We start from the raw sequence: 26,971 nt of genomic DNA on the forward strand, positions 1-26,971 counted from the left end.
ATACCTTTCTGCTTCCTGCCATCATTTCCTGGGATTATTAAAGGCATGTGTCCTTCCCAAGCAAAGGCATGAGATCTCAAGTCATGGGATTAAAGGTGTGCCACCACCCTTGGCTGTTTCCAGGGTGGCCTTGAACTCACAGAGATACAGATGGATCTCTGCCTCCTGAGTGAAAGGATTAAAGGTGTGTGCCACCGCTATCTGGCCTCTATGTCCAATCCAGTGGCTAGCTTTGTCCTCTGACCCCCAGATAAGTTTATTAGAGTACACAATATACCAACCACATTTCCCCCTTTTTTTGTCTAAAAATAATAAAAGGTTATAACTAATATAAAACAAACTATATACAATAAGTATATACAATGTATACAGTCAAGAATTACATAAACCATCTCTAGTCCATTAACATTTGACAAATTCAAACAAAAAACTCCATTATTTATCCTATCTTGGTGGTTGTGCCTAATTCACCTTCTACTTCAACTTGTATTAGCAACTAAAAACTATCTCTTGATGTCTTTCACACTTGTATACTTTACACCTCTGTAGTGAGTTTCTTTTCCAAATTTGTTAACAAGAAAAACTATAACTTTCTAATCTTCAACTCCCTCAGATACCCAAGAAGGAAATAATATTAAATGAGTAAGCAGGAATTGCAAACAAGAGACTTCCAAAAAATGTGAGTTATGACACTGGCTACCTGCACAGTCACCAAAGGTTCCTCTGCAATGTTGGGCTATCCATCTTCGACCTATAGACCTGGCATATCTGACAGACTCATCTGTGAAGCAGGATTTTCTAAAGAGCTTTTCCACCTTGTCTTGGCCAGGTTCAGCAGTCCTTTGTTTTGTGTCCTGTTTATCCATTTTGTACAGCATACTGTCAGCAATTGCTGCAAGGGTATTTTCTTGCCCAGTGGCATACTTTTGCCAAATGAAAGTAAACTCCAAATGAAATTTCTTCAATGCCCATCATCTTCTCTAAAGTAGATTGGTACTGCCAGGAACAGACATGTCTCATAGTCATAAAAAAAAGAGAAAAAAAATCTGTGTTATTAAAACATCTTAAATGCCATATTATGTAGATCTCTGAAGTGTTTGAAGATGACCTGTCTATCTAAAATATATCTCTGCCTAACCTTGAAAACATACCTAATATGACTACAAGTTTGATTGTAATGACTAATTACTAACTTACATTTCTTTATATCCTAATTAGTTGGTAATAATAACTTTCAAGGATTAGCAAATTGCATTACATTGTTAAATGAACTGTATAGGTGCAATACCTTGAACAAGATTAGAAATATATGTACAGTATTTTCTAACAAATCAACCTCAAACCTGTATCAATATACATAATTTGTATATAATATAAAAAAATCCAACCCAATGCAAAATATTTAAAACTAGTAGTTGCCTTCTAAAGGTAGACTCAATAATCTATCTTTTAATATTATCATATCCATATTCTCTCTTTTTTCTTTTCAGAGTAGATTCAATAATCTACCCTTTATCCATCATTTCTATATGTTTTCAAAATAGATTCAATAATCTACCTTTTATCTTATCATCTCTATATCCTCTTTTTTTTCAAACAAGAACCCTGAATCTAATTTCCTTTGTTTAACTTTTTACCTGACCATTAAGAAATTAACAACTTGTAACCAACCATCCTAAACAATGACAATTATCCAAAACCCGTTGAAAGACCAAAAATCACTCACCCCACCTCTTGGGAAAGTGGGCATCATGTTCTTAAAATTACTTCCTGCTGTCTGGGGGTAAAGGCACCTTTAGGGGATCCTGAAAAGAAAAAATTTGAGTTAATCGTCAAGTCCTGGGAGAGGCAGCTGGATCATTTGTTGTCCGGTCTCTGCACAATGGGAAAGTGCAGGGCTTGTCTCAAGTCCTTGCTCGAGTAGTCTGTCAGGCTGGATCATCTCAGCTAGCCATCTCGATATTGTCCTGAGCAGTTTGTAGTCCAAAAACCAATCTTTGGGTGGTGTTGATCAGCTTAATGGCTTTGTCATAGTCCATGTGAAATCATCATTGTGGGATCCCATCATCTTTTTGGAGATTTCAAAGTCATTGTTAGGTGTGGTCATGGTTCCCTGCAGTTTTTTGGGGTGTGTGTGTGTGTGTGTGTGTGTGTGTGTGTGTGTGTGTCTACTCTGTGGTTTGGAGCAATGTCAATTGTATCTGTGGCAGAATCGTCTCTCACAGCCAGTCCCAAATTTGCAATACAAAGGGTTCCATTCTTCTTCACTAAGATACTTTTTGGGGTTGTGATATTTTTGGAATTTTAATAATAAAAATGGAAAAAGTTATTTTTGTTAGCACTCATGGTGCTTCCTCCCCTCCTCCCAAGCAGACCCCCAAACTGTCAAGGAAAGGCAAGCCTGGAGGACTGGTAGAGGCTAAAGCAGGGGCTGCTATGGCTGCCAAAGGATGCACTGGTGATATGAGCTGGGGGTGCCTGTCACATGACACTCTGCACCACAACGACCTTGCTGATCTTGGACACTGGAGTCAGGGTGATCAGGCCCTTGACATCTGCATCCTGAGCTCCGTATTCCAAGTGGTGGAGGCCCCAGATAGGCAGGGTCAGGTGCTGCCAGCACTCTGCCATGGTTCCTTTTGCCCTGAGGAGACAACCCAGGAGGTAGAGGGGCACACATAGCACGGAAGAGAGTGCAAAGGCCCAGCCTATGACTTCTCCCGATCATGGGTACACAAAGGTATTGTTGTAGACCAGTGGCCCCCAGTACACAATGTTGAAGATGAAGATGCCCATGAAAACCAAAGGGGTAAAGAAGGACTAGCATCATTTCATCCAGGGGCAAGGTTGGTACCCAGTCATACAGGCAATGTCATCAATGAAGCGGTCAGCTCCATAAACCCAAGCCACCACCACACACTCCCAAAGCAGGGTAGTGCCACTAGCCAAGTAGTAGTCAAACAGCTGGAAGATGTACACCCCACCATCGGTCACCATTGATTGACTGATGACAAAGTAGAGGACACAGCAGAGGGCCATGGAGATCTCCCTTGGAAAATGGAAGTAGCAAGAGGCTGGGAGGAGATCCAGGAGCCCAGCGATGAAGCCCTCCACACCTACAAACTGAATGTCCAGACTGAGCAGCAGCAATATGAAAAAGAACAAGCAGCCCAGAGTAGGGCCACAGGTATCAGTGTGACAGCCTGTGGGTAAGCAATGAAGGCCAGGCCAGGCCCTGATTCTGCCACCGTGGAGATGTGCACACCCTGCTCTGTGGCCATAAAGCCCAGGATGGAGAAGACCACGAAACCAGCAAAGGAGCTGGCCCCACTGTTGACAAGTGCCAGGATGATGGCATCCTTGTAGCAGTTGTTGTTAAAGCGATTGTAGCTGCCTAGGGCTGTGAGGCCCCCAGGCCAATGGTGTAAGAGAAGAAAACCTGGGTCCCGGCATCTACCCATAGCTGAGGGGACCAGTCAGGCTTGAGATAGTAGATGATGCCATCCAGGGCTCCTGGCAGCAGTGCCCCCCGCACCAGCAGCAGGACGAGGACCACACAAGGGAACGTAGCGGTGAAGTACATGATCTTTCCTGTTGACCTGACCCCCTTCCACACACAGAAGTAGACCAGCACCCAGCAGGCCAGCAGGCATAGGGTCATCTCCCAGTTCAGGGCCCCTGGCACCTCCAGCCCCACAGAGAGCCTCAGGACTCCCAGAACTAGATGGCAGGGGGGCCAACGTCAGCAAGCTGGTCACCTGTGAGGTTGGCCAGGCAGGCACTGGCACAATCTTCACAGCGAAAGATCTCCACACTCAGGAGTGTTCCAGGTGTGGCCACACGTGGCCCAGGGCAAAGTGGTGGTGAATGACTTGACCAGGTAATAGAAGCCCCAGGCCAGCACCAGGATGAGGTAGGTGTTACAGTAGAAGACACTCACCATGGAGGAGGCATAGCCCAGGCCTTTGAATAGGGGACAGATGTTCTAGACAATGAGGCTGCCGGCCTTCATGAATTGGCCCAGTGAAATTTCCAGGAAGAAAATGGGGATTCCTCCAACCAGGATGATCAGGACGCGGGGAATAAGGAACAAGGGTAGGGGAAGCGACACTGGTTACTCAGGCCCACAGCAAGCCCGGGAAGCACACGCATGACATCTGGCGTGTCCAGGTCTCTCAAGGTGGCACCACAAGGCGCCCACTGGCCGGGGGTCACAGTGCCTCAAGGGTGGCCGGTGGGCAAGGGGCTCTGGCTGCACTTGGAGAGATAGCCTTGAAAGCACCACATTCTTTCCTTTACAAACTCCTCTGCCAAAGATAGTTGAGTTCTTGTTTACTCAGACTGAAAACCTCTGAATCCTCATCCAAAAGCGTCTCAGCTGAACTGCTGCTAAAAAGCCTCTAGTTCCTGGTCCTCACGCCTTATATACCATTCTGCCATCACTTCCTGCTATTAAAGGCGTGTTCCAAATTCCTATCTACTGCAAGAAGCTTCTCTAACGAAGGCTGCTGTGTTCTACGGCTTCAGCAGAACGCCACAGCAAAGAGGGAAGAAAGGATGTAAGAGCTGGAGATGAACAAGAGAGCTGTGAAATGCTTTCTTAGCATGCAGTGGCTGTGGACCTCATGATAGCACTGCTGCTGTGGTTATTTGCACAGGATCAAACCAACAAAACAGTCACCATTCCAACACAGCACTAACTAACTGGACTCTGTGGATTATAGGAAAAAGGAATGGAATGATGAGCAAGGGAGGTGTCAGGAACAGTTCTGAGAGTGGACATGATCAAGATATGTGTGTATGAAACTATCAAAAAATAAAAAGTACTGAAAAATAATAAATAAGGTGGAGGCCTCTGGCCTCCACATGCACACACACACACACACACGGGAGAAGGAGAGGAGAGACAGAGATAAAGACAGAGACAGACAGACAAACAGACAGACAGAGAGCGACCAGCTAGATAAACCACATAAAGGGCAAGAAGAGAACTTCTACAACTCCACAAAGTTATCCTTTGACTTTCAAATTGGAGTGTGGCATGCATGCATCAACACACACACACACACACACACACACACACACACACACACACACACACACACCTTCTTTAAAAGAAAGAAACAAAGGGGCAGAAGGAAAAGCCCAGGAGAGGGCATCACTCATTTCGGAGGCAGAGGCCTCAGGACCACTGCAAGTTCAAGGCCAGCTTGGTCTACAGTCTAAGACTCTGTATTTAAAAACAAAACAAAAACAAAAACAAAGGGCTGGAGAGATGCTTCATGGGTTAGTAGCACTGGCTATTCTTCCCAAGGATTTGGGTTCCTTTTCCAACACCCACATAACAGCTCATAACTGTTTACTGCTCTAATTGGCAGTGTGAACCTGAGAGAATGGAGTGTAAAATGAGGCAGACTAAAATCTCATGCAATAGCCAACTTTATTCAGAGCATCAGACAATTTATACTCTGAAGGTTAAGAGTCACATGAGTGAGGCAGAGCCAGGCGGATCTCTGTAAGTTTGAGGCCAGCCTGGGCTACCAAGTGAGTTCCAGGAAAGGCACAAAGCTACACAGAGAAACCCTGTCTCAAAAAACCAAAAAGAAAGAAAGAAAGAAAAAAAAAACACAAAGAATTTCCTTTCTGTCTCTCTGTCTCTCTCTCTCCCCCTCTCTCCCAATAAAGCTCTAGAAAGGTTAAAAAAAAGAGAGTCACATGAGTAAAGTGTCCAATCACAAGGATAAGCCCTATATGGTAGACACGTGGCAAAAGCATGTTTTTCCATAGAGGCATATAAACAAATAACAATGGCCAGTTTTAATGAATACTCTAAAGCAAACTCACTGGCATCTGGGATGAGCACAAAAGTCCCAAAGTCCACCTTCCTCCAAACAAAAGCATGGTCAGGCCTATCACAGCAATATCCCAGTTCCTGGTACCAACTTATGTATTAGTTGGGGTTTCAATTTCTGTGAAGAGACACCATAACCACAGCAACGCTTATAAATGGAAACATTTAGTTGGGTTCAGTTTACAGTTTCAGAGATTTAGTCCATTATCATCATGGTGGGAATGTTATGAAATGGCGTTTGTGGGAGGCCTTTGAGGATGGAATCAAAGTGCCCTGTGGCAGGTGAGAGACAGAGACACCATGCAGACAGCCTCAGTGGAGAGTTTTATTTGGTGGGGGAAGAGAGATGGGAGAGGGAAAGAGAGAGAAGGAGAGATAGGGAAAAGAGAGAGAAGGGAAGGGGAAGGAACATAGTGAGGAGAAGGGGGAAGAGAGAGAGAGAAAGGGGAGGAGTCTTTTTTTAAAGGAACTGGGAACATAGGATGACGTCCAGATGCTAGGCAAGCCAGGGTGTTATCTACTTATTAGCCAGGATTCCAAGTGGGTCTGAATGCTAACAGGGAAGCATGGCAGTGTGCTGGCAGACATGTTGCTGGAGAGGGAACTGAGAGTTCTACATCTGGATTCACAGGCAGCAGGAAAAGAATGAGAAACACCACGTATAGCGGGTTCAAGGCCAGCCTGGGCCACATAAGACCTTAGCTCTAAAAGAAAAGCACAAAACACAAAACAAAACCAGAAAGCCTTGTGCCCTGTTGCCAGTACAAAGATACACACAGGCAATGGCCTGAGGTGCACTAAAAATTAATCTTGCTGGGCGGTAGTGGCGCATGCCTTTAATCCCAGCACTCAGGAGGCAGAGAAAGGAGGATCTCTGTGAGTTTGAGGCCAGCCTGGTCTACAGAGTGAGTTTCAGGACTGCTTCACAGAGAAACCTTGTCTCAAAAAAAAACAAACAAAAAAGTTAAATCTTTTGTAAGCTTTGCAATACCCTTGTAAATGGTCCAACTATGCTGTTATTTTTTTTAAGATTTATTTATTTATTTTATGTACACAAGTGCTCTATCTACATGTACGCCTGTACCCCAGAAAAGGGCATCTGATCTCACTACATATAGCTGTGAGCCACCATGTGGTTGATGGGAATTGAACTCAAGACCTCTGGAAGAGCAGTCAGTGCTCTTAACCACTGAGCCATCTCTCCAGCCCATTATTTTTTAGGTGTTAAGCAGCAAGCAAGTATCTTTGAAATATACCTATATATTTGGCAGCTCGTTTTGGAATTTATTTCTATTTTAGAATTCTGAAAGCCTCAGAAACGAGATATAGTTTAGCTCTTTCTCAGCTTCTGCTCTTGCTTGTTATTCTAGGTAGCCCTTGCTCAACCTTGCTATTGGCTTTTTCACATATTCCTCCTCTCCATCAGGTCAGGATGTCTGCCTAAGTAAACTCAAACCTTAGTCAGTGTCCGCTTCACTACATCTTTAATCTTAGTGGTGTAGAAGGTCCTTTCCTTCTTCATTATCATTTGCTCCTGCTTCCTCTGCAATTAGATGTGCCTTTATAGCGAAGGTCTCTCTCCACCAGCTCAGACGACAGGATCTGCATTCTAAAGTACATCAAGAAGCCACCAGTGTCTCAGGGGCAGATGAATAAGAGTATTTACCTTAGAAATAGTCCTCTGGCTGATTTGTAGAGAGTAGATAAGAGGAGGGAAAAGTGGGTGCGGGAAGGAAAAGTAGGAAGCCTAATAATGGGGTGACTTCCCCCAAGACTGAGAAGTAAATAAAGTGCTGGGAATCCGTCACATGTAAGGAATGGCAGGTGGAGACATCAGTAATGACCAACAGATACAAAAAGATAACCAGTGACTGGGCATAGGGCTCAGCTGGTAAAGTGTTTGCCGTGCAATCACACGGACCCGAGTTTCTGAAACAGTGAGTGCTGGGAGGCAGAGACAGGAGGATTCCTAGCGCTCGCTGGCCAGCCCAGCTTAACTGCTTCAAAAACAAAGTGGCTGCCCACAGTGGGCTGGGCCCTCCCACAGCAACCATTAATCCAAAAAACAAAAAACTGGGAGGCAGAGACACAGGAGGATCTCTGTGAGTTCAAGGGCGGCTTTTCTACACAGGGAATTACAGGTCAGTCTGGACTATAGAGAGAGATCCTGCCTCAAGAAAACAAAAACAAACAAACAAATAAAAAAAGAGGAAATGGCCTCCTTAGGCATGCCAGCTTGTGTCAAGTTGACCAAAATAACAACCATAAAAACCTAACTAGAACATTTTATTTTTTAATATTGGGATCAAATTCATGACCTTCAGCATCCTAAACACGTGCTTTTCCACTAAGCCACACCACCAATCCCAAACTCAAACTCTTGACAGAATGAGAAACTGAGAAGCTGGAGAAGCTAACCTCCTGAGTCCTGGTGGGAACAAGCTGCAGGACAGCCCTGTTGAAGAGACTGGACAGCGTTTGCATTGTTCTGGGACTCAACTCACATCCTCAAATCCATCCCGAAGACACACAGGTAACACACAAAGTGACATCACAGAAATAAGTGTTAGCTGACAGGTGTACCAGAGCTGGCTTGTGCCTTTGTGAGAACCAATTGTTACATTTGAGGAACCATGTAAACTTGTTAAATATGGCCAGTTAGGAATTATTCACATTTTTAAAAACAAAGTGGGAAGGTGGTTTGTTCCTGCTTATTCCGATTCTTGTTGTTAGCTCTTCCTTTAAGATTATTCTCGTGTATTGTCTTTAAACATTAGAGATGTCACTGTGTGTCACTACCCATTTCTGTCTCCCTTCCTCAGGGACATGATGTCAGTAACTTGAAACCAGCCATGGGGGAAGGTGGAGAAATCACCCCAACAGAAAATGGTAAACTCCAAAAGAGAGAGCTGTTAAATGTTTAGGAGCACACACCTGGGAGCAACATAGTCATCCATCAAAAAGCTTTCTGATTGGATGAACTGAGCAAGCAGCACCATACATGTGTGTGGAGATGTTGTAATGAAACAAATTATCTTGCATGTTAAATTAAAAAGTTAACGAAAATAAAATGTTTTACAAACTTGAGGAAAGAAGTGTGCCTCCTTTTCTATACTGCTGTAAAGTGACCCTAAGACATCCAGGCAAGCAGAACAAGCAAGGCTAAGGGCTGCGTGCCCACGCACCCCTTCTTCAAAGGAAGGGGTGTACAACATAAATGCTTTAGCTTGTCTTTTTAACAGAAAACTAAAGCCAAGGATTTTAATGATGGCATTTGGTAAGAAAGAGGAAAATGCAAAGAGAGGGTGGCCAGGAAGCACCTTTTAGAGATGCTGTTTGGGAGTTTTCTTTGGAACTATGCCATTGGAACTCTGTGAGTTCAAGGCCAACCTGGTCTATACAGAGATCCAGGCTAGGCAGGGCTACATAGTAAGACCCTGTCTCAAAAAAAAAAAAACAAAAACAAAAACAAAACAAAAAAAAAACCCAGGCCCACAAGAGGACAGCAGCGACAGCTCCATACCATGCCATGCTGGAATGATCAGGACTCACTCAACCAAACGCCACCAAGGGTCTCTAGCCCTGGGCTAAGAGAGAACAGCAACAGCTCTGTGACAACAAGGACCATTGTGGTGAGTACAGGGTGGGAGGGCAGGAGAGAGAGAGAGAGAGAGAGGCAGAGCCGTTCATAGACTAAGAAGAGAGGCAAGTCTGAAGAGGTGAGGGTGCTGAGGAACAGGCTGACATGAATAGCCTGCTTGTCACCAGAGTCCAAGGTGATGTCCAGGCCTGGGTTATAGCCAAGAGCCTAGTCTTGGTCTGAGGCCCTGAGGGGGCCTGAGTTGATGTCTGTGACACCTGTCACTACTGAGGGCCAAGCAGAGGCCTGCAGTCTGGGCCACCACCTGGGGGGCCATGTTGGTGTGCAAGGGCCATGCTACCACAGAGGCCATGCCGATCTGAGTGGCCTGAACTGCTATGTGGAGCCATGGTGACATCCAAGCCCAGGTTGCTTCCTAGGACCATGTCTGGGTCTGTGGTCCTACCACAGTTGGGTCTGCATCGATGCCTGTAGCCCATGTTGCCACCAAAGGCCACATAGATGTCAGGGGTCTAGGCCACAACCTGTGGCCATGTGGGTGTCTGTTCAAGGGCCATGGGCCACCAAGGCCATGCTGATCTGAATGGCCTATGCTGTCACCTGGGGCCATGGTGTCATCTGGACCAGGGTCGCTGCTAAGGGCCATGTCTGGGTCCATGGTCCTGTAGCAACCAGGGACTGAGTTGATGTCCATGGCTCTGATTACCAACAAGGGCCATGCAAATGCCCTGGGTTTGGTCAGACATCTGAGACCATGATGGTGTCTGAGGACAATGCTGCTGCCAGGACTTGTGACATTTGGGCTGCGTGTGCTGCCACTTAGGACATGGTGACTTCTGGGCAAGAGCTGTTGCTGAGGGTCATGTCTGTAGTCTGTGGTCCTGCTATGGCTGGGGTCTGTGTTGATGTCCATGTTACCACAAGGGGTCATAAGAACCACATGTGTTGAAATCCAAGTGTCATGCTGAGCTGGCCATTCTTCTCACTGGCCTTGGGATAGCTAGCCCTGCCCCTCACTGGATACTACAATAGGAGACTATACACACACACACACACACACACACACACACACACACACACACTCAGAAAAGATAGCCTCCCCTCCCCCTACAGACTTGCATCTCACCTGTGCAGCACACTAGAACTGATCCTGTTGGAGGGACCCTGCTGCAGATGAGCTGGCCCTGAGGGTATGAGAGCAGCAGAGTTGACCCCGCACTTCACTAGACTACCAGGGAGTGGCATGAATGAGGGAAAGATGCCCTCCCCCCACCCCTTGCCTGTGGCAAGTGAGAGAACTGGCCTCAGGATTGCTGTGAAATGTTCTCTATGCTGTGAATGTATTGTTATGATTGATTGATAAATAAAATGCTGATTGGACAGTAGCCAGCCAGGAAGTATAGGTGGGACTAGCAGAGAGGAGAATTCTGGGAAGTGGAAGGCAGAGTGAAGGAGATGTGGCCAGCCACCATGAGGAGAAATATGATGTAAGACACCACCAATAAGCCACAAGCCTCGTGGCAAGGTACAGATTTATGGAAATGGGTTAATTTAAGATATAAGAACAGACAGTAAGAAGCCTGCCATGGCCATACAGTTTATAAGTAATAAGTAATCTCTGTGTGTTTACTTGGGGGATGTTAGTGGGAGAGATTTGACCCGACTGCCCGCAGGCTGGGACATAGGAAAACTTCAGCTACACAGGATCAACCCAGGAGAGCTAGAAAATTAGCCCTGCCCCTCACCAGCTACAGCACACAGAGCAGACCCTGCAAACCACCAAGGCAGCCTACTAGAGCTGATCCTGTCATAGAGGGCACAGGTGAGCAGGCCCTGAGTGTGTGAGCAGGGGAGCTCACCCCCCCCAACCCCACCATTTTTCTCTACGGTATTTAGAAGAGGGCCTGCACCTGGCCCTGGTGGTGTGAGTGTTGTGAGCAGGGCCTGAGAACAGGAGAACTGGCCCTGCTTTTTGCTGCCTGCTGTACTGGGTAAGTGAGCCCAGGCAGTGATGGAGAGCTTGCCTAGGTGGTGAGGGTAGGGGGAAGCTGGCGAGCTAACCAATCCAGCCACCAACCAAGCCCAGAACCAGGGTTATGGATATTCAAGAGGAGCCCATTATCAATGGTGTAGCAATGGACAGAGGCCTCGAGCCAGACCAATGACTCGTGGCCATGAACTCTTGCAAGCGGAGACAAAAGGACTAAGGGGTGAACTGTGTGACTCACGGGGCCACACCACAACCTACAGTTTCCAGGATGAGAATCTTCTCCCTTTTTTTTTTTTAAGGTTCTTTTTGTTTGGTTGGTTGGTTGATTGGTTTGGTTTTTGGTTTTTCTTTTACTTTTTTTTTTGTTTTGGGGAGAGGTTACAAGGGCAGAGGGCAGATGCAGAGGTGGGGGGAAGATGGGTGGGATTGGAATGCATGATGTGAAATCTGAAAAATTTAAACATAATAATTATCATAACTATAATTAATTATTTATATATGTTCATATTATTTACATTATATTATTTTATTTTATACTATTATCATACAGCATTACATATTATAATATAATAATGTGTAATGTATTAATATTATATATTGTTTATATTATATATTATATTTATTTTATTATTTAAAAATAAAGAAAATTGCCACTAATGAGCCTGTGATCCCAGTAGGTAGGAGTCTGGAGTCAGAAGATTATGAATTTGAGGCTGGACTGGGCTGCACAGGGAGACTGTCTCAAAAAGTAAAAAATAAAAATAAAGAAAAGAAGAAGGAACTATTTGCATATTCTGATTGAAATCCAGATTGAAAAGGCTGGGTGTGGTAACACAGCTCTCAAGTTCCAGCACTGGAATAGAGGCTGATATAGGAAGGTCTATTCGAACTCAAAGCCAGTCTGGATTACCAGGCCAGCCTCAATAATATAAGATTCTATCTTAAAAAAGAAAGAGAGAAAGAGTGAGAGAGAGAGAGAGAGAGAGAGAGAGAGAGAGAGAGAGAGAGAGAGGGAAGGAGGGAGGGAGGGAGGGAGGGAGGGAAGGAGGGAGGGAGGAAGGAAGGAAGGAAGGAAGGAAGACAGGGACTGGAGAAATGATGAGTCATCATGTGCTGTTCTTCCACAGTACCCGAGTTCATTTCCCAACAGCCCACTGGGCAGTTCACAACTGCCTGTAACTATGACTCTAGGGAGTTCTGATGCCTCCAGCTTCCCGGGTCCTCAGCGTTCACCTGCACATATCCACACACAGACACAAAATTTAAAAAAAATTATTTTAGAAAGAATCAAATTAAGGAAAAAAGAAAAAAATGAGACAATTTGTGGTATGTTTTTTTTAAAGGCCTTAATCACATTACAGAAACACACAATAATAATGCACGTAAGATTATTTAGGGCTGAAGTTTCACTTACAAAACAACTAGTCTGGCAAAGTGGCAATGTGAAGGTTGGCCATGCTAATTGTTGAACCAAGTACTCTTTTCTCCATATTTTATGAATCTTTCATAGTCCAAAGTATGGAAGGTTTTAAATGGGTGCTCATTTCCTTCTTAAGCCCTGGTGGGTGGCAATGGCTGTACTATCTTGAAGATAAGTTAGTAGTAGGAAAGGGGTTTAGAAAGAGAAATATTTACAATTTAAGTTTCAATTCTGAGCACAGCTGGAGACTTCTGTGACAACAGAATACCAACATTGCAGAGGGGAGGGGCAGGCTGGACATACCAGTTGTGCAAGACAGCCAAGTACAAACACTGCAGAGCTGAGTACATGGGTCAGAGTGAGGGACGGGGGAGGGTGGGGGCACATGCATAGGAACTCATGCACTTCAAGGACAGCCAATGCTGCTTCAGTTTTGTTTCTGTTTTTCGTTTGTTCAGACACAGGATCTTACTTTATAGCCCAGACTGGTCTTGAACTCACATGCCACCCTGTCTAGCCTTGAATTTGTAAGGTACTTCAATCTCAGCTTCCCAAGCACTGAGATTAAAGGCATGAGACACCACACCTGGATAAACATCGGCTTGAAAACGTACTGAGGGTCTGGAGAGCTGGCTCGGTTGATAACAATATTTGCCATGCAGTCATGAGAACCAGAGTTCAATGCCCAGAAGCCATGTGCTGTGTGGCGGGCTTGTAATCTCGGTGCTGGGAAAGAATCAGGTGGATCCCTGAAGCTCATTGGCCTAGCACCAGAAAGTTCCAGGCCCATGGAAGACCTCATGTCTAATCAAGGTACCAAGGAATAACAGTAAGGTTGACCTCTGGCCTTCACATGCATGCACCTGAACACGAACATACACATGTAAAAATTCATAACGCACCTCCTACATACCAGGTAATATTCTAAATTATGTACATGTACTTATTTAGCCCTTGCCATACCTACATGGAGTTGGGATATTACCGTCCTTTGTGTGAACTCGGAAGTCCTGTCTGCCGGGAGTACTTGCTCTGTAAAGAGGACCTCTGAGGCTGACATCTGTGAGTCAGGACAGCAGAGGATGATGAAGGAGCACTGTCGAAGGATGTATAAAGGAGGTAAGGAAGAGGACTCTGAAACAAAGCAGCCAATTCAGAAATAAAGAATCAAGACAAGCATCAACAGAAGTCCAAACCTAACACATTCCTGAAAGAGGAAGCGGCTGATGGTGTCTGCTGTGCTGACGGATATGGAAAGATGCCCACTACAACTCTCCTGTCCCTGGCAGTGGACTCAGCCTTGGCTCACAAAAGCTTATCTCCCTGTGGATACTTGGCCATAACATGACACGGTGTGAGCCTAACTTGTAAATTAAAAGACGTGCTTTTTATAACAGCTTCTACTATGGCATATCTTGCCTGAAAATACATGAAATGCACAAATCCAGACATCCAGAGTATAACTAGAGAGAATTTTCTGTAGCTAATAATGAAATTCCTTAAGAGTTGTAGGATCCATTTCAGGATTCTCTTAGACCAGGATCCTCCTTAATGCATTTAAAATATGATTCCACTTTCTAATCTATCAGAATCTGTCACACATGGAATTTTAAACCAAATTTGCAGCACACATGTATTATACATTCCATGTGCTCTAGTGTTGGGCTGACTATGAAAACATTAAACTTTCAGGAAGAATGAAGCTTACGAGCTGCTAAAGAAAATGATTAGCTTCTCCTACAACTCAAAGATTATGTGACTTAAATTTTCCAATCTTATTTTGATTTTCAGTGAGTGAATTGCTAGCTTTTATGTTCTTTGGCTCCTAGAAGAAAAAAAAATTATACATTCTCAGGAAATACATTTTGAAAGGGATAATAGTGATGGACTTCATTTCATCTGTGTATGTGCAGTTCTTGAAAACTACACAAGCATGAAATACATTGTGCACAGTGGGGAATTAGAGATTTTTCTCTCCAAGAGTCTGTTTGTAGTCATTAGTGTAACACTAGCCTATATTTTAACTTTTATACGATCTGAAGAGAAACCAGAGTATATATATTTTAACTTTTATGAGCCATATACTAAGTAAAGTGTTTTGGATTGAATTTTTAAATTTAATAGGTACCTTTATGAGTTTCTTTTTAATGACCTTTGTCCAATAAATACCTTTATGACAGTGTCAGGAAATGGGAGGCACATTTGCATCTTTGTTTGGATGGGGCACCAAACTGGACTAACACCTCACACACAGGCAAGGGCCTCATCACCAGCCCTCCTCTCAGCCCTGCCCTGGCACTTCTTAATTCAGCCAAGTCGACAATGGAAATTAGCCGTCACACAGAATATGTACGTATGTTTGCATAGCAAAGTATAAATTATTGCAACTGATAGTGGAAATAAATAAAGGTTGTGACTTATTAATAATAAATCAATAGTGTTGGCTTTGGGATGCAGGTGTAACTAGGTGGTTAGGCAGTTACCTAGCATGCATAAGGTTTTGGCTCTTGCGGGTTTCTGTCATGCTGAGAATGGAGCCCAGAGCTTACAATAATGTTAGGCAAGCATTCCCCCACTGAATATATCCCAGCAGAGACTTGGGGGGTAATCTCAAATATGTGGAAAAATTAAAAATAAAGCATGCAATAAAATGTTGGTGTACAGCTGGGTGCAGTAACTCACACCTGTAATCCTAGCACTTGGGGGGCTAACGCGGAATTACCAAGAGTTCAAGAGATCGTCCCAGTAAGGAAAAAAACTAACAGATACAACCCTACATCAGTTATGAAAAGTCTTGTTTTATTATTATCTCACCCTGAAAAAGAGGCAAAAGTACTGATGACTGCTCTCCAGTCATCTACATTCAAAGTCCAAGTTTGTGCTCTCAGGTTCTCAGTGGCAATAATTCCTAACTTCTTGTGACATGACTTTTGGGGGAAGGGAACATTGAAAAGCTGGTGCAGGGATAAGTCAAGATCATCACAACACCAAACTTGCAGTCCATTATTTCCTAAATGAAATCTGCATATTCCTGGGTTGGCAGAAGTCAGAAAAGTCAAAGCTATTTGTTTGTTTGGTTACTTGTTTCTTTTTTTTTTTTTTTTTCATTTACTTATTGGTTGTTTCTTTTGAAACTATAGAACCTAGACTGGTCTGAAATTTATTATGGAGGTAGCCTAGACTAGACTCAATCCCATCATGCTTTTCCGTCATCATCCTAAGTACAAGGAGTGCATACGTTTGCCACCACATCCAACTTAAAGTTATTTTTATGATCTAAATACAGTGCAATTTCTCTCCCACCCTAGTAATAATTATCCCTGGTGAAAAGCAAGGGTATGTGAAATGGTGGGTTCCTCAGCTGGAATTGAGAGGCTGACCCTCAGCTACACTGGCAATCATCACATTCTCCACCCCCACAAACTCCCAGCGCAAATGGAGACCCTGGGTCTAGGAGTGCAGTGGAGCATTTGTAGAGTGTACAGGGCAAGGTTTAGTAGCTGTCACTGAAAAAGAAATGGAATAAATGATATCAAAAATCAGTTGTATTTGTCTTAGTAACATCTTGTGTGACAAAATGGAAGTACCCACAGGCCCTTCCTGAAGCTGGATGGTTCTCTCTAGGGGAAGAAACATGCATAATGGAGGTTCACGTGGTACCAATGTTTATGATCATGAAATGTTGAATTCATTAGGAAAAAACAATTGGTGAGGTTTTAGGCTGACAACTATGGAGACTTTTTTTTTTTTACTAATAAATATAATTCTGGTACTTCAAGGAAAAGAAAAAATGGCATTTATTGTTTGTAACAAAAATTTGAGACTTTATGGGACTGGAGAGATGGTTCGTGGTATAGAGTACCAGCCGCTCTTCTGGAGGATCTGGGCTCACTCCCCAGCACCTGGATGGCAGCCCACAACCACCTGTAACTCCAGTGCTAGGGAATCTGATACTTTCCCCCAGCCTCTGCAGGTACCAGGCATAAACATGATGCACAGACATGCAGGCAGACACACACACACATATAAAATAAAAATAAATCTTATAAAAAAATTGGTCCTCTAGGGCAAAATTTAAGTTTTGGAAAATGTAAATTTATAACCATGAATTTGGTAGTTTTTACAATGGGATTGGTTGCAATCTTAGCTATTATATAAACCAAGTTAATCAGAATTATTTCCAAAAACCAAAAAAAGTCAGTGTATCAATACTTCCAGTAATCAATAAATATTGCTATGAAGCCATGTAAGAGTGAAAGATCTATTCAATGCTCAAGAAAGACCAGAGTATTTCAACAAAACTACATAGAAAGAATTGATAGATAAAATAGTTACCAAATTTTAATTCTAAAACCCTACTGGCAAAACATTGTGAAGAGTTATAACTGGTCTATAGGCAAGATGTAGTAGAGTCCATGCATAGCCTCCAGGGACTTGAACCTGACTTGGGTGATAAAGGAATGAAGAAAGACACACAGGCAAACCCACAGAAGATGGGACTACGCTGTCTACCGGGGAAACCATGGCAACTCAGAAACTCAGTGTAACTGTTATATAGAGGTGAACAGAAAGGTGGGGTTATTACAAACAGCTGGACAAGGAGGTGGGGTTATTATGAACGATGAAGAAGGGGGCAACGTTCACGGTATACAGCTGGATCAAGGAGACAGGGTTAGCTAATTTCTGTAGGAGCAGCCTCTGCAAGGAAACCATCTTCAGGCTGTAAACAGCCTGTAGAGAGAACTTTCTGTACGCACTATCAACATCCACACATGTACCATTGCCTCGTGGATCTGAGGCTTTGGAGCCCTTGACATGCCTGTGCCTATGTAACCACACATTTGCTAGCGGCTTCTTCTGCTCCCTATGGAGTATATTTCAATTCAGGATACTTCTCCAAAGGACTGAAATTTCACAAACTGTGATTTAAAGGTGAAAATCTAACTCTTTGGAAATACAAGTAGCAGGGGGAGCTACATATGAGGCAATGTTCGTCCCATTTGCTGTAGAAAAATCAGGGAAGGGACGAGGGACAGAAAGATGGGGGTGGGAAGTTCTCAGGAGGTGTCTTTTTCAAATTCTTATAGCCTTGGACTTGGGAAGAAGTAAGACTCTCAGGCCACCTTTGGGAGGCAGTACTTTTCTGGGTTTTAGGGTTCCAGATATATCTCAGTACACTCAAGTGATGTGAAGCTACCACATTATCCAAACCAACCTGGAACTGAAACCTTTCTAAACAAAAAGGTAAGGGTCCTCGGGCACACCTAGTGTGATTTCTAATTAGAACCTCAGACAGCACAGAAGTTTCACCCACTACCTCATCAGTCTTTCCTCATCGGAGACAAGGAAACTGTGCTCCAGAAACATCAAGAGTCTCGCTCAAGTTTTCCGAGTGGTGAATGCCGGAGAGGACTGGAAACACAGGCTTTTGTCTAAGCAACTTGATGGTTGGATGGCTTTCATCCTTGGTTGTCAGTTCCCTATCACTAAACTGACATGGAGGTTTTCCTAACCACAAGCAAAAGGACACAGCATGCTAAAGAACTAGTTAAATAGAATCAAGGAACTCTATTTACTTTCAAAAAAGATTAAAAAAAAAAACTTTCGTTAAATGCTAAAAAGTTCATAATAGCCTAGTTCGTTGATACAAGTTCTTAGGTTTCAATTACAGAAGAGCATTATTGGCAAAGTACAGGATCTCTCCCCTAATTTGTCAGATGACTTTCCTAGACAGAGCGCTTTTGATCTGCCCTTATACAAAGGAACAAATGTGTAGACTTCAGTGCTTAATAAAGTTGAAAGCTTCTCTCTGGGGGAACTGAAATTCTTATCAAAGGCAGATAGACCTGGTTGCAGCTGCCACAAAGAAGGGCCACATAGAGCCAAGGGGAAAGAAGTTACCCATTACTGGTGATGCAGGGCCCTTGAACACGGCCATATTAATTGGAATCTATTGCATAGGGCATCCCACTGCATGCTGGGCCAATGACCCTGAAAGTGTTGAGTCTCTCTGGTGTATAAAAAAAGTTCAGACGTAAAAATAATCATAAAGATGGCAAATTCTCTATCCTTGAATGGGCCCAGCTACCCTGAGATCTGGGTGACCAGAGATTTTCTTTTTTAAATAATGTCCTTTCAGTGAGTGTCCATATATACATCTTCTTTTTCAACCATTTGAAAACTTGTAATAATTTCACACAGAGCTATCGGTGCAAAAACATTCTGAAAAATGAAGCTAATGAAACGTGACAAGGTTTGCACTTTTACTTCCATGCTTGGGGAAATCTCTGATTAAAAGGTGTACCGACACTCAAATTGGAATTTCTTTATTGCACCCCAAATGAATAACTTCTGTCCCAATAGCAAATTAGTGAGATCAAGGATAATCCAGGCCCTGCTGTGGGTGCATCAGGATGAGGACCCCATGCACCAGTGATTGAAGTCTGTGCCCTCAGATGCTCGTGTTGTTCCCGGTGCCAGGGACGTGTAAAGAGTGATCACTGTATTTGTCTTTAAGTGTGTACTGCTCCTGAAAGCCATCACTGTCTCTCCTTTTCTTCCTGCTTTTAAAATGAAACCACGTGAGATACCACAATGTCAGTGATAATCTCAATTTCAGAAACATTGTCAAGATATTCTGACAGGGAACATCCCTTTGTAAGGTTCTCAATTTTTGCCTACTTTTTCAAATTAATTGCCTAAAATGTAAAAGCAATGAGAGTGTAAACCTGCCAATCAGAGGATGGATGGCCTTTTAAAGTACTGCCCTTGAATCCAACTTCCCCTTACTCTGAGCTACAAGTCCCCAAATCTTTCTCTTTCTCTCTCTCTCTCTCTCTCTCTCTCTCTCTCTCTCTCTCTCTCTCTCTCTCTCTCTCTCTCTCTCTCTCTGTGTGTGTGTGTGTGTGTGTGTGTGTGTGTGTGTGTGTATTGGTGTTTTGTCTGCATGTATGTCTATGAGGATGCTAGACCCCTAGAACTGGAGTTACAGACAGTTGTGAGCTGCCACATGGGTGCTGGGAATTGAACCTGAGTCCTCTGGAAGAGCAGCCAATGCTCTTAAATGCTGAGCCATTTCTCCAACCCCTCAGTTCCCAAATCTTAAGCATATCTGACTGTTCTCCCAAGCTATGTACCCCAAACTAAAAAGCTGCCATGTTTATATTACATCCAATTTATATTTCCTACAGATTATAAGCAAGTATACTAACTAGATTTTTTAAAAAATTATGTTTTATTGACATGTAAAAACTATAGCCAGGTATGCTTGCACATAATTGTAATCTCAGCAGTTAGGCAGAGGCAAGGGGATTGCCACAAGTTCGAGGCTAGCCTGTTCTACACACTGAATTCCAGGTCAGCAAAGACTACATAATAACATCCTATTTTCAGAAAAAAACAAAACAAAACAACTAAATGTCAAAGTTGTAGGTGTTTATGAATATAAAATGATATTTTACTCCCTGCATACATTAGAGTTCTATTTGTCTAGTCTAATTTGACAAATCAAGCTATTTAACACAGTTATTACTCCACATGTTTTTAATTTTTTGTGATGAAAACTTTTAAAGTCTTTAAACAAAGCTTTCACTTTTGAATTATGTGTAGGCATATCAGCGTGTGGGTTTTTTCCACATAAATGCAGTACCCATGGAGGCCATAAGAGGGCACTGAATGCCATGGACCTGGAGTTACAGGTGGTTGTGAATTACCCAACGTGAGTGCTGGAAAATGAACTCTGATCCTCTTTGAGAGCAGTACATGCTCTTAACCACTGAGCCATCTCTGCAGCCAAAAGAACCTACTTATTAGCAGTCTTAAAGCAGACAGTGTATGCTCATAGCATTCACTGTAACATACAGGAAATAGACCTTTTGCAAGTATTGCTCCTTTATACCCTTTGACTAAAGTATCTCAAATTCCTACCCCCAAATACTCTCCAACTCCGACTTTCCCAATGCGGACAGCTGCTGGGCTGCTTAAATTCTACACTAAGCTGGGTCACAGAACTTGTCTTCCTGGGTTTCAGTTATTTCATTTAGCAGGACATCCTCCAGGGCCATTACTAGTGTTGCTGAAAACGTCGGGATTTCCTTCCTTTTAAGGCTGAATAGTATTCCACCGTTACACACACAGTGCTTAAAATGCATTCATCATTTCTGTATCTAGATTGTTTCTGTTTCTCGGCTTTGTGCACAATGCTACAGTAAAACAAGGAACGTGGCTGTCTCTGCAACACATGATTTCATCCTTTTGGATACGTGCCCAGTACTGAAACTCTTGGATCATATGGTAGTTTTATTTTTTATTTTCAAGGAAACCTCATGGCACATTGCATAGTGGCTGTACTAATTTACATTCTCACAATGATGGTGAAGAACTCCCCTCTCTGCTGGTCCTCACCAATACTTGTTATCTTTTGAAGTTTGTTTTGTTTTGTTTTGTTTTGTTTTGTTTTGTTTTGTTTTGTTTTGGTTTGGTTTGGTTTGGTTTGGTTTTGGTTTTGGTTTGCCTTTTTTGGCCTGAACTTGCTAGGTAGCTAGTCTGGCCTCAGACTTGCTGCAGTCCCTACCTCAGGCAACCCCCTGCCTCGGCTTCCAGCATGCTGGGATTACAGGCACTCTCCACCACACCTGGCTTCTCTTTTTGAAAAGAACCATTTGAAGAAAGGGGACATCTTGTGTTTTTGAAGCAGATGAATTAGTTTTTTAAAGACTCATACTTACCAATGTTCACTGCAGAACTAGTCAAACAGCAAAGCGACTGAATCAACCTCGATGTCCAAAAACAAGGGAATGCATACACTGTACATGCACAATGGAGTTCCATTTAGCGGTCAAGAGAAACAAAATCATGATTTTTTCAGGAAAATGTGCATGACTGAAGATCAGCATATTAAATGATGTAAGTCAAACCCAAAGAAACAGCACAACTTTCTCTCACTTATAGGTGGTATATTTTATATAGGCACATGATTGTGTGTGTGTTTGTGTGTGTGTGTGTTTGTGTGTGTGTGTGTGTGTGTGTGTGTGTGTGTGTATGACAGGGAAGCAGAAGCTAAATGCCCAGGACAACGAAGGGGACTATAGAGGTCCTTGAGGGGACAGTACTGGGGGGAGATGCTCAGAGTACATTGTATACATAAATGTTTTAACCAAACCCAGTACCATATACAGTAAATATAGACCCACCCCCCCAAAAAAGACTCTGAATGCTAGGCAAAGAGGGTAAATGGTATGAGGCAGGAAACAAGGTGAACTCCATTACAACTGTGGTGCTGACTGACTGACTGAGAGAGCTTCCAAGCTATGAACTAAGAAAAGAGGTCCTCCCAGGGTGCAGTGGGACTGTGAGTGTGAGGTTCACCAGCTGCTGGAATTCACAAAGTAGATTCCCATAGAAAGCATACTTCACCAGAGAGCTCTAGAAGCATGCCAGGGCCCTAGAGCACTTCTTATTTTAGATGGATGCACACAGAAACTTGGGGATGCCAAGAAAACACACTTAGGGTTGGTTAGAGATCTCACACAGGCCAGTTCTTGTGCTCACTGCTTTCTGAGCATACTCTCATAACCCACACAAGGAAGGGCACACATAGGAACTCTGCCAGAGAAAGAGTACAGAACAGGACCGTGCTCAAATGTCCGTGTCACCTGGAAACACTTGACCCAGAAGGATCAAGTTGTTTCCATGTAACTTATCTATGTCCCCAGAAAGAGCTCGGGGACTTTCGCAGGGATCATAAAATAACCTGTTTCACCCAACAAGGTAAACTATACTGCATACAATGAAACTAATCAAGAACACAGGCAAGAAGTAATGACCCCAGGGAGAAATAACAGAAACCTAACCAGACAGTCCAAAGAATTCATATAGAAAGATATTAAAACACATGCTTCAAAACTATAATTATATTTTATATGTTCAATAAGACTAATGAATATGCCTGATAATTATAGTGCAGGAGTCAAAACATTACAGTGCATGGATACTACACAAGAAAGACTGTGGATGAAGGAGCCAAGGAGGAGAGTGTAAAGGACAAAGCACAGCCTAAGGAGAAACAAGGGACAGGGCAGCAGGACATCTGCACCTGCAGGAGAGCATCCGGCCTCTGGCAGAGGCACAGTCTGAGCCAAGGAAGAGGAAAACAGAGCAAATAGAAAAATGCTAAAAGAAACAATATCTGAAATTTCCCCCAAATTTGATACATATTCTAAACTTCTATGTCCAATTATCTGACTGAATCATGACAGGAGCAGAATGGAGAAGACACATGATACACAGACTGCATGAAAAAATCATTAAGAACAAAAAAAGCCTTCAAGTCAGGCAGAGAAAAGAGCCACACAACATATAAAAGAACAAAGATATGAAAGATTACAGATTTTTTTAAACTGTTCCCTACCCATGCAGGTTGGTAGACACTGGCATAAGAACTGCAATATGTTGAAATAAATAAAGGGTGACCTAGAATTCTGTACTCAAAATATGTATGTCAGAAATGAAGGGGGATGTAACCTATTTTTTCACAGATTTTGTATATATGCAGAAACGGAATGATCTCATCACCAGGAAACAGAACTACATGATAAAAATGTCAAAGGAAATATTTCCACCAGAAGGGTGATGCCACAAGATGGAAATCTCCATCACCACAGAGAAGAGAAGGGCAGGAGATGCCATGGTCTAGAGATTATGCAGTTACCACTCTCATTATCTGAATCCCTTTAAGGAACAATTGTTGTGTGTGTGTGTGTGTGTGTGTGTGTGTGTGTGTGTGTGTGTGTGTGTAGGACAGAGGTCTCTACCTTATTTTTTGAAACAGATTTTCATTGAATCATGAACTCACCTAGACTTCAGCTAGATTGGCTGACTAAGGATCTTCAGGGCTCCATTTCTCTCCACCTCCCCAATACTGGGATTACAGGCACACACTGTAGTTGGAATTTTTGAGGGTCCTCCAACCAGCTCCCAAATAAAAACACAGAGATTTATTACTTAAGAACACTTGGTCTTTAGCTTATGCTTGACCCACTAGCTCTTATAACTTCATTTAACCTGTTTCTATTCATCCATGTTTTGCCTCAGGGCTTTCTGCCTTTCCTTCATTCTCTATGTCCTGCTTTCCTGCCTCTTTCATGTCTAGCTGGCTAGCTGGCCCCTGATGTCTCCCTGGCATCTCTTTTTCTTTCTTCTGTCTCGCCCATCTCTGTTGAGCCTAGATTTCTCCTCCTATGTACTCTCTCTGCCTGGAAGTCCCACCTATAACTCCTGCCTAGCTATTGGCCACTCAGCATTATTTTTCTTTTTTTTTTTTTTTTTTTTTTTTTTTTTTTTGGTTTTTCGAGACAGGGTTTCTTTGTGTAGCTGTAGCCCAGGCTGGCCTCAAACTCACAAAGATCCACCTGACTCTGCCTCCTGAGTGCTGGTATGAAAGGCATGCACCACCACAGCCCCCCATTCAGCTTTTTATTAGACCAGTCAGGTGCAGGCAAGGTAAACAAATGCAACACATCATTACATAGTTAAACAAATATTCTGTAAGCAAATGTAACACATTTTTACATAATCTAATATTCCACAACATTTCCCCCTTTTTGTGAAAGTAAAAGGAAAGGTTTTAACTTTAACATAGTAAATCTGTATATAATAACAACAATTGTCAAGTAAGAATTACATTTACAAGCCGGGCAGTAGTGGTGCACACCTTTAATCCCAGCAGTTGAGAGGCAGAGCCAGGCAGATCTCTGTGAGTTCAAGGCCAGCCTGGGCTAACAAGTGAGTTCCAGGAAAGGCGCAAAGATACACAGAGAAACCCTGTCTCAAAAAACCAAAAAAAAAAAAAAAAAAAGAAATTTAAAAAAAAAGAATTATATTTATAATATCCAGTCCATTTGCATTTAGTAAATTCAGAGAGAATTCTCTATTTTTATCCTATCTTGACAAGTCCAAAGTTTTGTACCTAATTTACCTTCCATCATAACTAAGGAAAACCATAACTATAACTATCTAGTCTTCAACTCCATCAAAGGCCCCAAAAGGATATAATATTACCTGAGTAAATAGGAAGTGCAGTGCAAACCACTTCCAAAACTAGAAATGACAGAGATATCTGGCTTCCTGGACAGTCACTGAAGTTTCCTCTGCAATGTTGGGACATCCATCTTCAGCCTACAGGCCCAGAATATCTGACAGACATTTTCTGTGAAGCAGGAATTCTGAAGGACTGTCCTACCTTCTCTTGGCAAAGTTCAGCAATCACTTTCTTTCATGTCCTGCCTGTCCAGTATGGACAGCATACTGTCAGCAGTTGAGGCAAGGATAGTTTCTTGCCCAAATGGACAGCTTTGACACAATGAAAGCAAATTCCATATGTACATTCTTCAGTGCCCATCATCCTTTTATGAAGTAGATTGTTGCTGCCAGGAACAGACATGTCTCACTGTCATGAAAAGCCTTAGGTTATTAAACATCTTAAATGCCATATTCTGTATGTCCCTGAAGAATTTGAAGATCACTTATCTATCTAAACTATATCTGCTTAACCTTGAAAGCATACCTAACATGACTACAAGTTTGATTGTTATAGATGACTTAACCTGCATTTTAAAATTATCCTAAATAGTTTACAATAATAGGTTTCAAGGACTAGAGCTTTATATTACATTTTTAAATGAGCCAGTTAGGTACCAAACCTTAAACAAGAGTAAAGAATGTATCCAGTAAAACAAAAATAATCTTAAGTTTGTATTAATATACCAATGTAAAACATTTGAAATTAATAGTTGTCTTTTTATCCTATATTCCTACATCCCCCTAAACAACGAGAAACATTCATAAATTACCAAGTGACCCAAAACCATCCACCCCACCTCTTGGGAATGTGGGCATTGTGCTCTCTAGACTGCTTCTTATTGTCTGGGGGTGACAGCATCCCCAGGAGCCCCTGAGAAACTGAGATAATGGTCAAATCCTAAGAAAACTAGCTGTAGCATTTGTTGTCCAGTCTCTGTGTAATGAGAAAGTGGAAGGCTTATCTGAAGTTCTGGCCTGAATAGTCTATGAGGCTGGACCATCTCAGCAGCAACCTTGAAATTTTTCTGAACTCTGAGGAAACTGCAGCAGAGGCACTCTGAAAGGCTGGATCACCTGGGCCAAACATTTTCATTGGTGTCTGGTCCCTTTGTTCTGAAAACACACAGATTTTCAAAGGTAACACACATTAACACAAGTATGAACTGTGCATTGTACACAAGCCAGCCAAAGTTGATTTTTTTGTTTTATGTTTGAACAGGTAAAAGACATCTGTCAACTTTATATGTTTGTTTGGACTGTATAACCAAACCTCTATCCATGCCATATGAAAGGTTGGCATATAATAATAAATCATAAGGACTCTGTAACCAACAAGATTGATCATGTCTCATCCAGTCTCAGAGCTGTTCCCACGTCAAGGGATCAGCATATGCATCACCTGTCTTGTAGTTTTTCTGAGTTTATTTCTTTATGTCTATAGCCAAGATTTCAGGGGGCCTCACCCAATCAAACCTGGTCTCTATTAATTTTAGAGGAATCCACAGCCTTTCATTTCCTGTGGAAACAAAAGTATAACCTCTTTCCCAATGCAATACATTTTCTAAATTCCATTTTAAAGTTAAGACATCCCTAAAGTATCTGGGCTGGTTTAATTCAGCAATTCCTTTTACAACCCCATGTTTCTCAACAGTTGTCATTCACTTACCAGCATTTAAAATTTTCAAAGTCACCACAGGATCCAGATATATTTCCCATCTCCACATGCTTTATTCTTTTTATATTACTTTACTCTTTCTTTAAAGACTTAAACTAATTATTTGTAAACTATTTATTTTTCCTATGACTGTTTATACCCATTTTCTTCTCTTTTTTAAGCACCTATGCATGCTGTAACCTGTTTTAAAAAATTTTTAAGTCTGGACCTGTTTTACTGTGCACCTGTAGTGTTCCCTAATCAAGTAAACTAAACCTTAAACTGTTAAGGGGCAGCTAGGCCCTCCATGTTGTGGCTCTAGTGGTTGGCTCTGCCTGCTCTTTGGGTCCATTAGGATGGAGCCTTAAGCCCATGAG

At 42.6% G+C, this 26,971-nt stretch overlaps 1 pseudogene; it reads right to left on the minus strand.

The window, feature by feature from the left end:
• Positions 1–2,481: 2,481 nt before the first annotated feature.
• LOC118586312 lies at positions 2,482–4,193 on the minus strand (annotated as a pseudogene).
• Between the last annotated feature and the right edge of the window lie 22,778 nt (positions 4,194–26,971).

Source organism: Onychomys torridus, chromosome 6 (genome assembly GCF_903995425.1).
Source record: "Onychomys torridus chromosome 6, mOncTor1.1, whole genome shotgun sequence".
Lineage (NCBI taxonomy): Eukaryota > Metazoa > Chordata > Mammalia > Rodentia > Cricetidae > Onychomys > Onychomys torridus.